Genomic DNA, 11,991 nt, shown 5'->3' with positions numbered 1-11,991 from the left:
CATAAAACTGATTTCAATTCCATTTTGTCTCGAGAACAAAGAGATATTTTAATAATATAAAATATTGCAGCGCGAAGATATGACACTCAGACTAACCCAGACACTAAGATGTCCAGTCGACTAAGGAGCATGCTATTAATCTTATTATACACTTTAATTTAGCTTGGAAACCAGTAGTCTATCACGAGACTTATTAACAAGCACTGGCGTTGCCAATAGGTCTCGCAGTAGGAAAGTTGGAGCTATTACAATTGCAAATAACAATGCCTTTTATTTTTGTTTTCATGTTAAAAACATAAAGGGCTTTGTCATTTACAAAACCAATAGCTCCAACTTTCCTACTGCAAGACCTATTGTGCACTGTACAGTGTGGGTGAAAGTGGCACTGCGTGGGTGTGAGTGGCTTTGAGTGAGTGGCGTTGCGTGGGTGAGTGGCGTTGCATGTGTGAGTGTTGTTGCGTGGGTGAGTGGCGTTGCGTGGTGAGTGGCGTTGCATGGGTGAGTGGCGTTGCATGTGTGAGTGTTATTGCGTGGGTGAGTGGCGTTGCGTGGGTGAGTGGCGTTGCGTGGGTGAGTGGCGTGCGTGGGTGAGTGGCGTTGCATGGGTGAGTGGCGTTGCATGTGTGAGTGGCGTTGCATGTGTGAGTGGCGTTGCATGTGTGAGTGGCGTTGCATGTGTGAGTGGCGTTGCGTGGATGAGTGGGGTTGCGTGTGTGAGTGGCGTTGCGTGGGTGAGTGGCGTTGCGTGGGTGAGTGAGGTTGCTTTGAGTGAGTGGCGTTGCGTGGGTGAGTGGCGTTGCATGTGTGAGTGTTGTTGCGTGGGTGAGTGGCATTGCGTGGGTGAGTGCCTACGTTTTAATTTTTATCATGCTCCTGCGGAAATTGTGCGTAAAACAATGAAAGTTACAAGTTTATCATTATTTATCACGTGAACTATATCAGCCATGCGTCAGCGCCATTATACATTATAAGCAAGCTCTTTTCAGATGTGACTTTGAAATGACATTTAGGTAAGAGATTGAACTCCACACGTCACACGTGCTGGAGCCTGGTGTAATATGCCGGTTAAGGTAATTGTTCAGGCAGGAAGGTTTGAGTGTTAGTAAGTACGCTTCATTTGTAGCTTAAAAGAAGGCAGCAGTCACGTGTGTGGGAAGGGTGGGGTGCTAAGCAGAGTGCCTGTTGAAGAAACTGAATTTCCTTCAAGGACACCCTCTCATGCGTGTCGCGCTCACTGTCAAATAATCGACAGCCCCAAGCTAAGTAAAATAAGTCAAACTTCAAGTAAAGCATATGTATGGTGACTTCCCATTCCCCCTTTCATGAATTGAAGACTTGCCACCGCGAAAGTGATGAGTAAATAATTTGGGCGTAATTGTGTTTTATAAAATATGGTAGTTTTAAATAAGTTACAGGAACATGTCAATTGGTTGGTACTAAAATAAATCGACGAGCTGGCGGAGCCTGAATTTCGTGTTGTATGCTGGAGGGGGAGGTGTGCTGGGAGAGAGAGTGGGGAGGGGGCGGAGCGGGAGGAGCGTCGTGAGGGGAGTAAGTACGCTTCATTTGTAGCTTAAAAGAAGGCAGCAGTCACGTGTGTGGGAAGGGTGGGGTGCTGAGCAGAGTGCCTGTTGAAGAAACTGAATTTCCTTCAAGGAGACCCTTTCATGCGTGTCGCGCTCACTGTCAAATAATCGACAGCCCCAAGCTAAGTAAAATAAGTCAAACTTCAAGTAAAGCATATGTTTGGTGACTTCCCATTCCCCCTTTCATGAATTGCAAACTTGCCACCGCGAAAGTGAGGAGTAAATAATTTGGGCGTAATTGTGTTTTATAAAATATGGTAGTTTTAAATAAGTTACAGGAACATGTCAATTGGTTGGTACTAAAATAAATCGACGAGCTGGCGGAGCCTGAATTCCGTGTTGTATGCTGGAGGGGGAGGTGTGCTGGGAGAGAGAGTGGGGAGGGGGCGGAGCGGGAGGAGCGTCGTGAGGGGAGAGAGAGTGGGGAGAGGGCGGAGCAGGAAGAGCTGCTCTAGGCAGGCTGGGGAACAGATGCTGCTGGGGAAGTGATGAGGGGAGGTGCCCTGAAGAAATGCGACACGGCAGGCAGGGGAGGGCGGGCGGAGCGGAGTGCCTGTTGAAGAAACTGAATTTCCTTCAAGGAGACCCTTTCATGCGTGTCGCGCTCACTGTCAAATAATCGTCAGCCCCAAGCTAAGTAAAATAATTCAAACTTCAAGTAAAGCATATGTTTGGCGACTTTTCAATTGGTTGGTACTAAAATAAATCGACGAGCTGGCGGAGCCTGAATTTCGTGTTGTATGCTGGAGGGGGAGTTGTGCCGGGAGAGAGAGTGGGGAGGGGGCGGAGCGGGAGGAGCGTCGTGAGGGGAGTAAGTACGCTTTTGGCAGCCCCTTTATAACAAGCATGAGATGGGACCCGAAAACACTGGAATGAGAAGGGGCTGAAAGGAGCTAGTGACAGAGTTCAACTGGAGGAGAGGTGGGCAAAAACAATGAAAAGGTGGACAAGGGAGGAGAGAAGGAAAGGTGACAGAGAACTGCTGGAGGAGCAAAGAGGAGAAAAGAAATGCGATACGGCGGGCAGGGGAGGGGGCGGAGCGGGTAAAAAAAATAAGGGGAGGGGGAGGAGAAATGCGACACGGCGGGCAGGGGAGGGGGCGGAGCGGGGAGAGGGTGTGAAAGCAGCAGGGGCCTGGAGTGCGGCTGAGGGAACTAATGTGCACGCGCTTTTAAGCTCAATGCGCATGCGCATTGAGCTTAAAAGTCACGGGCACTGCAAGGAATCGCCACGATTCCTTGCAAGTTAGTTAAAGAGTGGTTAAGCCCCAATAGTCTCGCAAGCTCGATGCGCATGCGCATCGACAGGCGAGACCTAACTAGTGGTGTTGACTAATGCCGAAATGGTATAAATGATGCTGTGTTAGTGCTCATTGACAATCGTGTGTACCTTGAGGAGAGATGGGAGAGGGGAAGGGAGAGTGAGGAAAGAGGGGAGAAAGGGGGGAGAATGTGGAGAGAGAGCAGAGAGGGTAGAGGAGAGAGAAGGAAGAGTGTGGGGAGGGGAGAGAGAGGAGACAGGGGAGAGTGGTGAGAGGGTGGAGAGTGGTGAGAGGGAGGAGAGTGGTGAGAGGGAGGGTAGAGTGGGGATAGAGGGGGAGGGGAGAGTGATGAGTGAGGGGAAAAAGAGAAGGGAGGGGAGAGTGATGGTGAGAGGGGAGAGTGGTGAGAGTGCATACTGGTGAGGTGGGATGAGAGAAGATAGTTGTTATAGGGCAGAGTGGTGAGAGGGCTGAGTGGTGAGAGGGCAGAGTGGTGAGAGGGCAGAGTGGTGAGAGGGCAGAGTGGTGAGAGGGCAGAGTGGTGAGAGGGCAGAGTGGTGAGAGGGCAGAGTGGTGAGAGGGCAGAGTGGTGAGAGGGGAGAGTGGTGGTGAGAGGGGAGAGTGGTGGTGAGAGGGGAGAGTGGTGGTGAGAGGGGTGAGTGAGGAGACAGAGGGATTGGAGAGGGAGTGTAGTGGTGAGTGGTGAGAGGTGAGATGGGGAGAGGGGTGGGTGAGGAGAGGGGTGAGTGAGGAGAGGGGAGAGGAGAGGGGAGAAAGGGGAGAGAATGAGGGGTGAGTGAGAAGAGAGGGGGAGGGGAGGTTGAGGAGAGTGAGAAAAGAGGGGGGAGAGTTATTTTTCACTTTTTAAAAGCCTTTTAAAAAAATCTCTCAACCTTTTTTTTATTTGCACCTTTTTAAACAGTTCTTGGTTTGAGGGCAGCTAAGGTATGCACTTCCCAGAGACAAGCATATGATTTATGAGGTATTTGTGCTTGACTTGATAGCCATGTTATTGCGTCTTTTATCAGTTGCTGGAAACTTCCCGGTTATGGAGCCCCCATGTTTGTCCGGCATGAAAGTGAGTTTTACCATCTTCCCAGCCCCTTGCCAAAGCCTTCCCGGTGTAAGCAGCGTTGAATTTTCTTTGTGCCTACATATTTAATGCCCGTGCAACAAACAAGAAACTTTAAAAAGCAAGTGGGAAGGGGAGCTGCGGTGCGCCGCGAGGCAGTTGGGTTCCCGAAACAGACACAGCTAGGAGGGTGAAGGGCACAAATCCACTCCTGCACTGGCGAGAGCTGTGAGAAAATGCGCGGCTGCCATTTGAAAAGATAAAACACAGCAGGCGCCCGGTTGATGAAAGGAAACATGCTGTGTGCTGCGGCCTGCGGAGGGCAGGTGAGAATGGGTGGGTGAAAAAAGAAAAAAAAAACGAGAAAGTGAGTGAGGAGGGATGTGGCGGGACACAGAAGCAAGGATGAAACGGCCCGAGATGCATAACTGAATTAAAAGTAAACAGGAGGAAAGGCCGACAGCGACAGTGAAGAGAAAGAAAAAGAGCGTAACAGAACGAGCTGTCAAGAGAGGGAGAGGTAGAGAGCGGGAGACCGTGAGGTAAATGGAGGAGAGTGAAACAGAGCGGGAGGAACAAGGCAAACAAGGAGGAACAAGGCAAGGAGACAAAGCAGTTAAAATGATAAAAGATAGACGGGGCACAAACAATCCTTTAAATAAAAATGTGTCTGATCCATGCCAACTGTGGCCAGAGAACCCGAATTGACAGAGGGTGAAGGAAGGCAAGACTGACACCGCTCTGGAATGTAGACCTTACTGGACAGGAGTCGATATGGGGGTGGGCGCACCACATCAATTCACAGGATAAGAAGCAACATCACGCTTGATAAAACAGAAAGCGCAAATTGAAGGCAATGGAGGATTTCCTAAATGAACATTTGCTGCATCCAAAAGACAAGGAAATGGTAAATGCTACGTCGAATGATAGGTTTAAAGGGTCAAAATATGAACATTTTCAACTAAGATGTAAACATACATAAAGCCAGAGAACATTTTACAATCCCAGTATTAAAACTCTGAGCAGGGTAAGGAAATATGAAATAAAAACAGAAACTTCAATACATAAAAAAAAAAAAGAATTTCGGTGTTGACGTTTTTCAAAATTGATTAATAAAAAGGTCCGCAATGGGGGGGGGGGGGGGGGGGGAGGGAGGGCTGTTCAGGTTCAAGAGCGCAAATTCGCTAACTGTGAACTGTCCCACTTTCCGTGCAATGAGTTAAGGCAAAAAAACTGTAGGGCTCTTCTCAGAGCACATGTGAAGTGATACCGCTGGAGCCTGTTTACCCTTCGCTTTGAACCTATTAGGTGTTTAACTAGTACACTATTTAAAGTCACTCAGTCAACTGCCTAAGAAGTCATGAATCAACAAATAACAATTACGCAAAAGGGAAGGCAGACAACGGAAGAGAAAAGCTCACTAAACTATTATAATGTTTGCAGACCTGCTATTATTCATTAGATGAAATCAGCTGTTTTAGGCATTTGTTTTTATTAAGAATGTTAATCACGCAAACACACCACAAAGTAGGAATCGAGATAGGGAAAGAGTATCTAAGCGTACAGCATCAATGCCATATGTTACAATAAATAGGATGAGTAAAACAGGACAACACAAATAAATATTCAAATAGCACTAGTCTGCACAATTTTACAGCGTTAACTAGCTCGGACTCAGGCTTTAAAGCTCACTGTTGAGCAGCATCATCAGATCACAAAGAATACCTGCAGCATCTTTCACGTGCATCATCAGTCAAACAGCGTCTCCTGGTGACCAAATCTAGATAAAGTCTGAAATAGTGTCCCTTTAAACGTAATGATGCCGCATTTAATGAAATAAAAATAATTGTGCTTTCAGAATCACCATGTTGGGAAAAGTTTGAAAAAAGTGAACCTGTGCAAGGACCCAGGTCTTAGCACAACCCTATGCCTTGGGAAAAGTTTGAAAAAAGTGAACCTGTGCAAGGACCCAGGTCTTAGCACAACCCTATGCCGCAAACATAAAAGCTGCCATGTTAAAATAAACAGCAACAGGGCCTGGGTGCCGTGTAAAGTGAAAGTACGGCCGGCCTGGGCAGTAAAAGGGGAGGAGGGAGGAGAAATGCGAGTCAGGGCAGCAGCAGCCTTTGATGTTGCCGCCGGCCGTGCAGTGAATAATTAGGGGAGGAGAAATGCCGGCTGGGGGAAGCAGAGATGCCTGTGGGAGGGGGGCTTTGATGTGCTGGTGGCTTTGATGTGCACGAGCTTTTTCTCGGGCACTGCAACAAATCGCCGAGATGGTTAAGCTCTGTTTAAGCCACAATAGAGCTCGCCAGCTATGCGCATGCGCATCAGCAGGCGAGCCCTAAAAACTGATAGCCTAAAACCCTGAATAGTGGGTAACCAAGCGTGAAAAACAGGGCATATCAAATAAGATTAGAGCAAAGTTAAGACCAACTAAACTAACTATTGAGAATTTTTTTTTCTCTAGTAATACTATACTATTAAACACCTTTCCAGATTGTCATATATACTGACCCACTTCAGGAGGAAAACCTCTGAATACTACACATCTTTGATATGAAAACAAGTTACTTACCTGTAACTTCAGTTATCCAGTATTGGTATCTTTCATAGATTCACATGCCTGATCATTCCCCGTCGCCGAGGCGGGAGTCCCACGTATATAAAAAAGCAGTGCCAAAAGTAAATTATAGTAGTAGGCCCTAAATACAGGCCTGAGGCCTACATTGCAGTAGCCTATCTACCTCATTATGCTGAAAAGACCCAAGTCTTTGTCACAGCCAATCATCTGTCAGCACCCTCTAGAAGCCTCTCTGCAGAGCCAGTTCTCCTGAGATTTTCGTTAGCACAAGTGGGGAATAAGTATCCCAATTCTAGAGAACTGACTCTCCGGGGAGGAGGGTGGGTGCATGTGAATCTATGAAAGATACCAATACTGGATAACTGAAGTTACAGGTAAGTAACTTGTTTTCTTATCCAGTATTGGGGTATCTTTCATAGATTCACATGCCTGAATCAGAATAGCAAGCAGTAACCAAGTGATAGTCGGTTGCAGATGGTGGGAGAATTGTACTGAAATAGCCCCATTAAACCATCATCAACCTATTCACAAAGGTTCTACATATTATTGTCATAGACAAAGAGTAACAAAAGTTTAAAAAATGCATTTGAAACATTAGCATATATATATATATATACATATATATATATATATATAAATCACATGAATATGTTTGCAATCTTAATAAAATAACCTCCTTTATAAAATAACAAGTATGACAAAATCAAATATCTGTACCTGAGATTTTCTTTAAACAAACAGGTGTCGTAAGACGGCTTGACCAACTGCTGCATCTCGATGACTTGACGATTGCAGGCAGTAATGTCTGGTGAATGTGTGGACATTTTTCCATGTCGCAGCGCGACAGATGTCCTCGACCTTCACCCCTGCGAACAACGCTGTAGATGCTGCAACAGCTCTCGTAGAATGTGCCTTGACATTCCTTGTAAGAGGTCTGTTTGCTTTGGTATGGCAGAACTGGATAGCTGAGGCTATCTATCTGGAGATCCTAGCCTTGGTAACCGCTGTTCCAAACGTGGTCTGTCCATAAGCTACAAACAGTTGATCAGATTTTCTGAAGTTCTTTGTCCTCTGTAAGTAGAATTTCAGACATCTTTTGATATCTAAGGAATGTAGTGTCTTTTCTGCCGGCGTACTCGAGTTTGGAAAGAAGACTTTCAGTTTAACTGGCTCATTTAAATGGAACTGAGAAGGTACCTTAGGTATAAATGAAGGGTTCGTTCTGAGAGTAACGCAATCCTGTGAAAAATGTAGGAAGGGTTCTTTTATGGTGAACGCTTGCATCTCACTCACTCTTCTAGCTGATGTCAAGGATAGGAGTAAGGAAACTTTCCACATAAGGTACTTGGTTTCAGACTTATGAATAGGCTCGAATGGATGCTTCATAAGTTGTGAAAGAACTGTATTGAGTTCCCACTCCGGTGGGGGATGTCTAATTGGAGGATACGCTCGGAAGAGTCCTCTCATGAACTGTTTAATTAGGGATGACGAACATAGTGAAGGAATGTTGGACATTTTCCTGAATCTGGACAGGGCCGCCAGGTGAACCTTTATCGATGAAAAGCAAAGGCCAGAGCGAGCCAAGTGTAGTAGGTAAGGAAGAACTTCTTCTGCTGGTGGTGCGTTAATCGGGTGGACATTGTTGGATGCACACCAGAAACAGAACCTTTTCCATTTCAGCCGGTAAGTTTTCACAGTACTTTGAGCTCGAGATCTCCGTAAAATATCTCTGCAGTCTTGCGAAATTTGAAGGTGCTCAAACTCTAGGAAATCAGGAGCCATGCGTGCAATGTTAGAGATTGAGGATCTGGGTGAAGAACCTGTCCCTCGTTCCGTGACAGTAGTGTTGGAGATGAAAAGAGGCGAATTGGCTGATCCTGAGACAACATGAGCTCTTGAAACCAATATTGGCGTGGCCATCTTGGAGCAATTAGTATCAAGCGGCAACTCTCGCACTTAATCTTGTGCAATACCCTCGGTATCAACGGAATCGGGGGAAAAGCGTAAACATAAATCCCTGACCATCGCATGGACACGGCATTCCCCCTTAACCCCTGTTGAGGGAATCTTCTGGCGTAAAACCGGCATTTTTTTATTCTGTTGTGTTGCGAACAAATCCAACTGTGGTTTGCCCCAAACCTGAAAGACTTTGTGCAATTGAGCTTGATCTAACTCCCACTCGTGGCAGTCTAACAGGGATCTGCTGAGCTTGTCCGCCAGTGTATTCTGGAGGCCTTTGACATGTTCCGCTCTGAGAGTTATGTTGTGGAGTGTAACCCAGTCCCATAACTCTTGAGCTTCCTGCGTCAGCGTCGTAGATCTTGTTCCTCCTTGTTTGTTCATGTAGAACATGCTGGTGGTATTGTCCGTCCGTACCAACGAATGGATGCTTCATAAGTTGTGAAAGAACTGTATTGAGTTCCCACTCCGGTGGGGGATGTCTAATTGGAGGATACGCTCGGAAGAGTCCTCTCATGAACTGTTTAATTAGGGATGAAGAACATAGTGTAGGAATGTTGGACATTTTACTGAATCTGGACAGGGCTGCCAGGTGAACCTTTATCGATGAAAAGCAAAGGCCAGAGCGAGCCAAGTGTAGTAGGTAAGGAAGAACTTCTTCTGCTGGTGGTGCGTTAATCGGGTGGACATTGTTGTATGCACACCAGAAACGGAACCTTTTCCATTTCAGCCGGTAAGTTTTCACAGTACTTTGAGCTCGAGATCTCCGTAAAATATCTCTGCAGTCTTGCGGAATTTGAAGGTGCTCAAACTCTAGGAAATCAGGAGCCATGCGTGCAATTTTAGAGATTGAGGATCTGGGTGAAGAACCTGTCCCTCGTTCCGTGACAGTAGTGTTGGAGATGGAAAGAGGCGAATTGGCTGATCCTGAGACAACAACATGAGCTCTTGAAACCAATATTGGCGTGGCCATCTTGGAGCAATTAGTATCAAGCGGCAACTCTCGCACTTAATCTTGTGCAATACCCTCGGTATCAACGGAATCGGGGAGAAAGAGTAAGCATAAATCCCTGACCATCGCATGGACAGGGCATTCCCCCTTGACCCCTGTTGAGGGAATCTTCTGGCGTAAAACCGGCATTTTTTTATTCTGTTGTGTTGCGAACAAATCCAACTGTGGTTTGCCCCAAACCTGAAAGACTTTGTGCAATTGAGCTTGATCTAACTCCCACTCGTGGCAGTCTAACAGGGATCTGCTGAGCTTGTCCGCCAGTGTATTCTGGAGGCCTTTGACATGTTCCGCTCTGAGAGTTATGTTGTGGAGTGTAACCCAGTCCCATAACTCTTGAGCTTCCTGCGTCAGCGTCGTAGATCTTGTTTCTCCTTCTTTGTTCATGTAGAACATGCTGGTGGTATTGTCCGTCCGTACCAACACTGACGATCCCGCTATTCTGGGGAGAAAGGCTTGCTAAGAGAGGAAGATGGCCCTCAACTCTATACTGTTGATGTGCTTCTGTCTGTAATCTTGAGTCCACCTGTCCTGGACTTGCAGATCTTGGAGAAGGCCTTTCCATCCCTCCATGGATGCATCTGTTGTAACTATGAAGTCTGGAGGCGTCTGTAAGAATGAAAGTCCCTGCTTTAGATTGTGCAACTGTGACCACCACAGCAGAGCATTTACCATGCGCGGCGTGACCTTGATAATGTCCTCGAAGGAACCTGTTGCCTGCTTCCATTGATGATGCAGCTATTCCTGCAGAGGTCGCATCTTGAGGCGTGCCAATGGGATGAGATTTATGGCTGACGAACACATTCACAGAAGGGAAGCAAATAGTCGGACCGAAAGTGACCTTTTTGAGATTTGAATTGCCAATTGTTGCAAGCGGAGTTGTCTCTCCTGTGAATGGAACGCTTTGCATTGTATTGTGTCCAGGCGTGCCCCTAAAAAGGGTAGGACTTGTCTTGGTTGCAGTTGGGATTTGCTTAGATTTATAGTCGGACCCAGAGAAGCAAAGAGAGCACGACAGTTTGTCATGGTGTGTATCACTTACAACGCAACTTTTACGTCGTAATGCTGTTACAACGCAGCTATTACAACGCAGGATCCATTACAACGCATGGCATTACAACGCATGGCATTACATCGCAGATGCTATTACAACGCATACCATTACATCGTAAGTATTGGTAAGTATATAATTTATTTTAATTTTATTTAATATTATATAATTGATTTAATTAATATTAATTATAAATAAAAATAAATAAAAATAGTTATTTATGTTTTTAAATATTATAAATTAAATTTATTAATTTAAGTAATTTTTTAAATAAGTATGAGTATAGGAGTATATGTTTTGGTGTACTGAGGTTTTAGGGCAGGGTTTGGGTTTTGGGGTGCAGGGGTGTTTTTAGGTTTCAGGGCTAGGTTTGGGTTTTGGGGTACAGGGGTGTTTTTAGGTTTCAGGTTTGGGTTTTGGGGTACAGGGGTGTTTTTAGGTTTCAGGGTAGGGTTTGGGTTTTGGGGTACAGGGGTGTTTTTAGGTTTTAGGGTAGGGTTTGGGTTTTGGGGTACAGGGGTGTTTTTAGGTTTCAGGGTAGGGTTTGGGTTTTGGGGTACAGGGGTGTTTTTAAGTTTCAGGGTAGGGTTTCAGGATAGGGTTTGGGTTTTGGGGTACAGGGGTGTTTTTAGGTTTCAGGGTAGGGTTTGGGTTTTGGGGTACAGGGGTGTTTTTAGGTTTCAGGGTAGGGTTTGGGTTTTGGGGTACAGGGGTGTTTTTAGGTTTCAGGGTAGGGTTTGGGTTTTGGGGTACATGGGTGTTTTTAGGTTAAATTAAATTAATTATAATATATTAATTACATTTCTTAATTAAAATAATTAAATTAAATACATTATTTTAAATAATTTAATTTAATTACAATCAAAAAAATATTTAAATTAAATTAATTTAATTATATTAATTAAATAAAATTAATTACAAATTTTATTAAAATTAATTTAAATAAATAGATTTAAATTTATTAAATAAAAATAATTACTATTTTAAAATGTATTTTAATTAAATTAATTTAATTAAATTAACTTAATTACATTTTTTTTAAAAAGGTATACTTACCTATACTTACGATGTAATGCCATGCGTTGTAATAGCATCTACTATGTAATGACATGCGTTGTAAAGGTTTGCATTGTAATGGTTCCTGCGTTGTAAAAATTGCGATGTAACGGTCTGCGTTGTAAAATAACGCGTTGTAACATCATAGATCCGTTTGTCATGGCGTCATGTACACTGTTTGTTGAAGTCCCTTTGAGTAACCAATCGTCCAAGTACGGGAACACTTGGATTCCCCAAGAACGTAGAGTTGCTGTTACCGGGGCCAGGCACTTTGTGAATATTCTTGGTGCCGACTTGAGGCCGAACGGTAGTACTTTGAATTGATAATGGGCGCCAGCCACATTGAATCTGAGATATTTGCGGTGTTTGGGATGGATGGGGATGTGGAAGTATGCGTCCTCCATGTCTAAGGA

Source organism: Lissotriton helveticus, chromosome 3_2, assembly GCF_964261635.1.
Source record: "Lissotriton helveticus chromosome 3_2, aLisHel1.1, whole genome shotgun sequence".
In the NCBI taxonomy this organism is placed as follows: domain Eukaryota; kingdom Metazoa; phylum Chordata; class Amphibia; order Caudata; family Salamandridae; genus Lissotriton; species Lissotriton helveticus.
Note: the sequence above shows the minus strand (reverse complement) of the source record.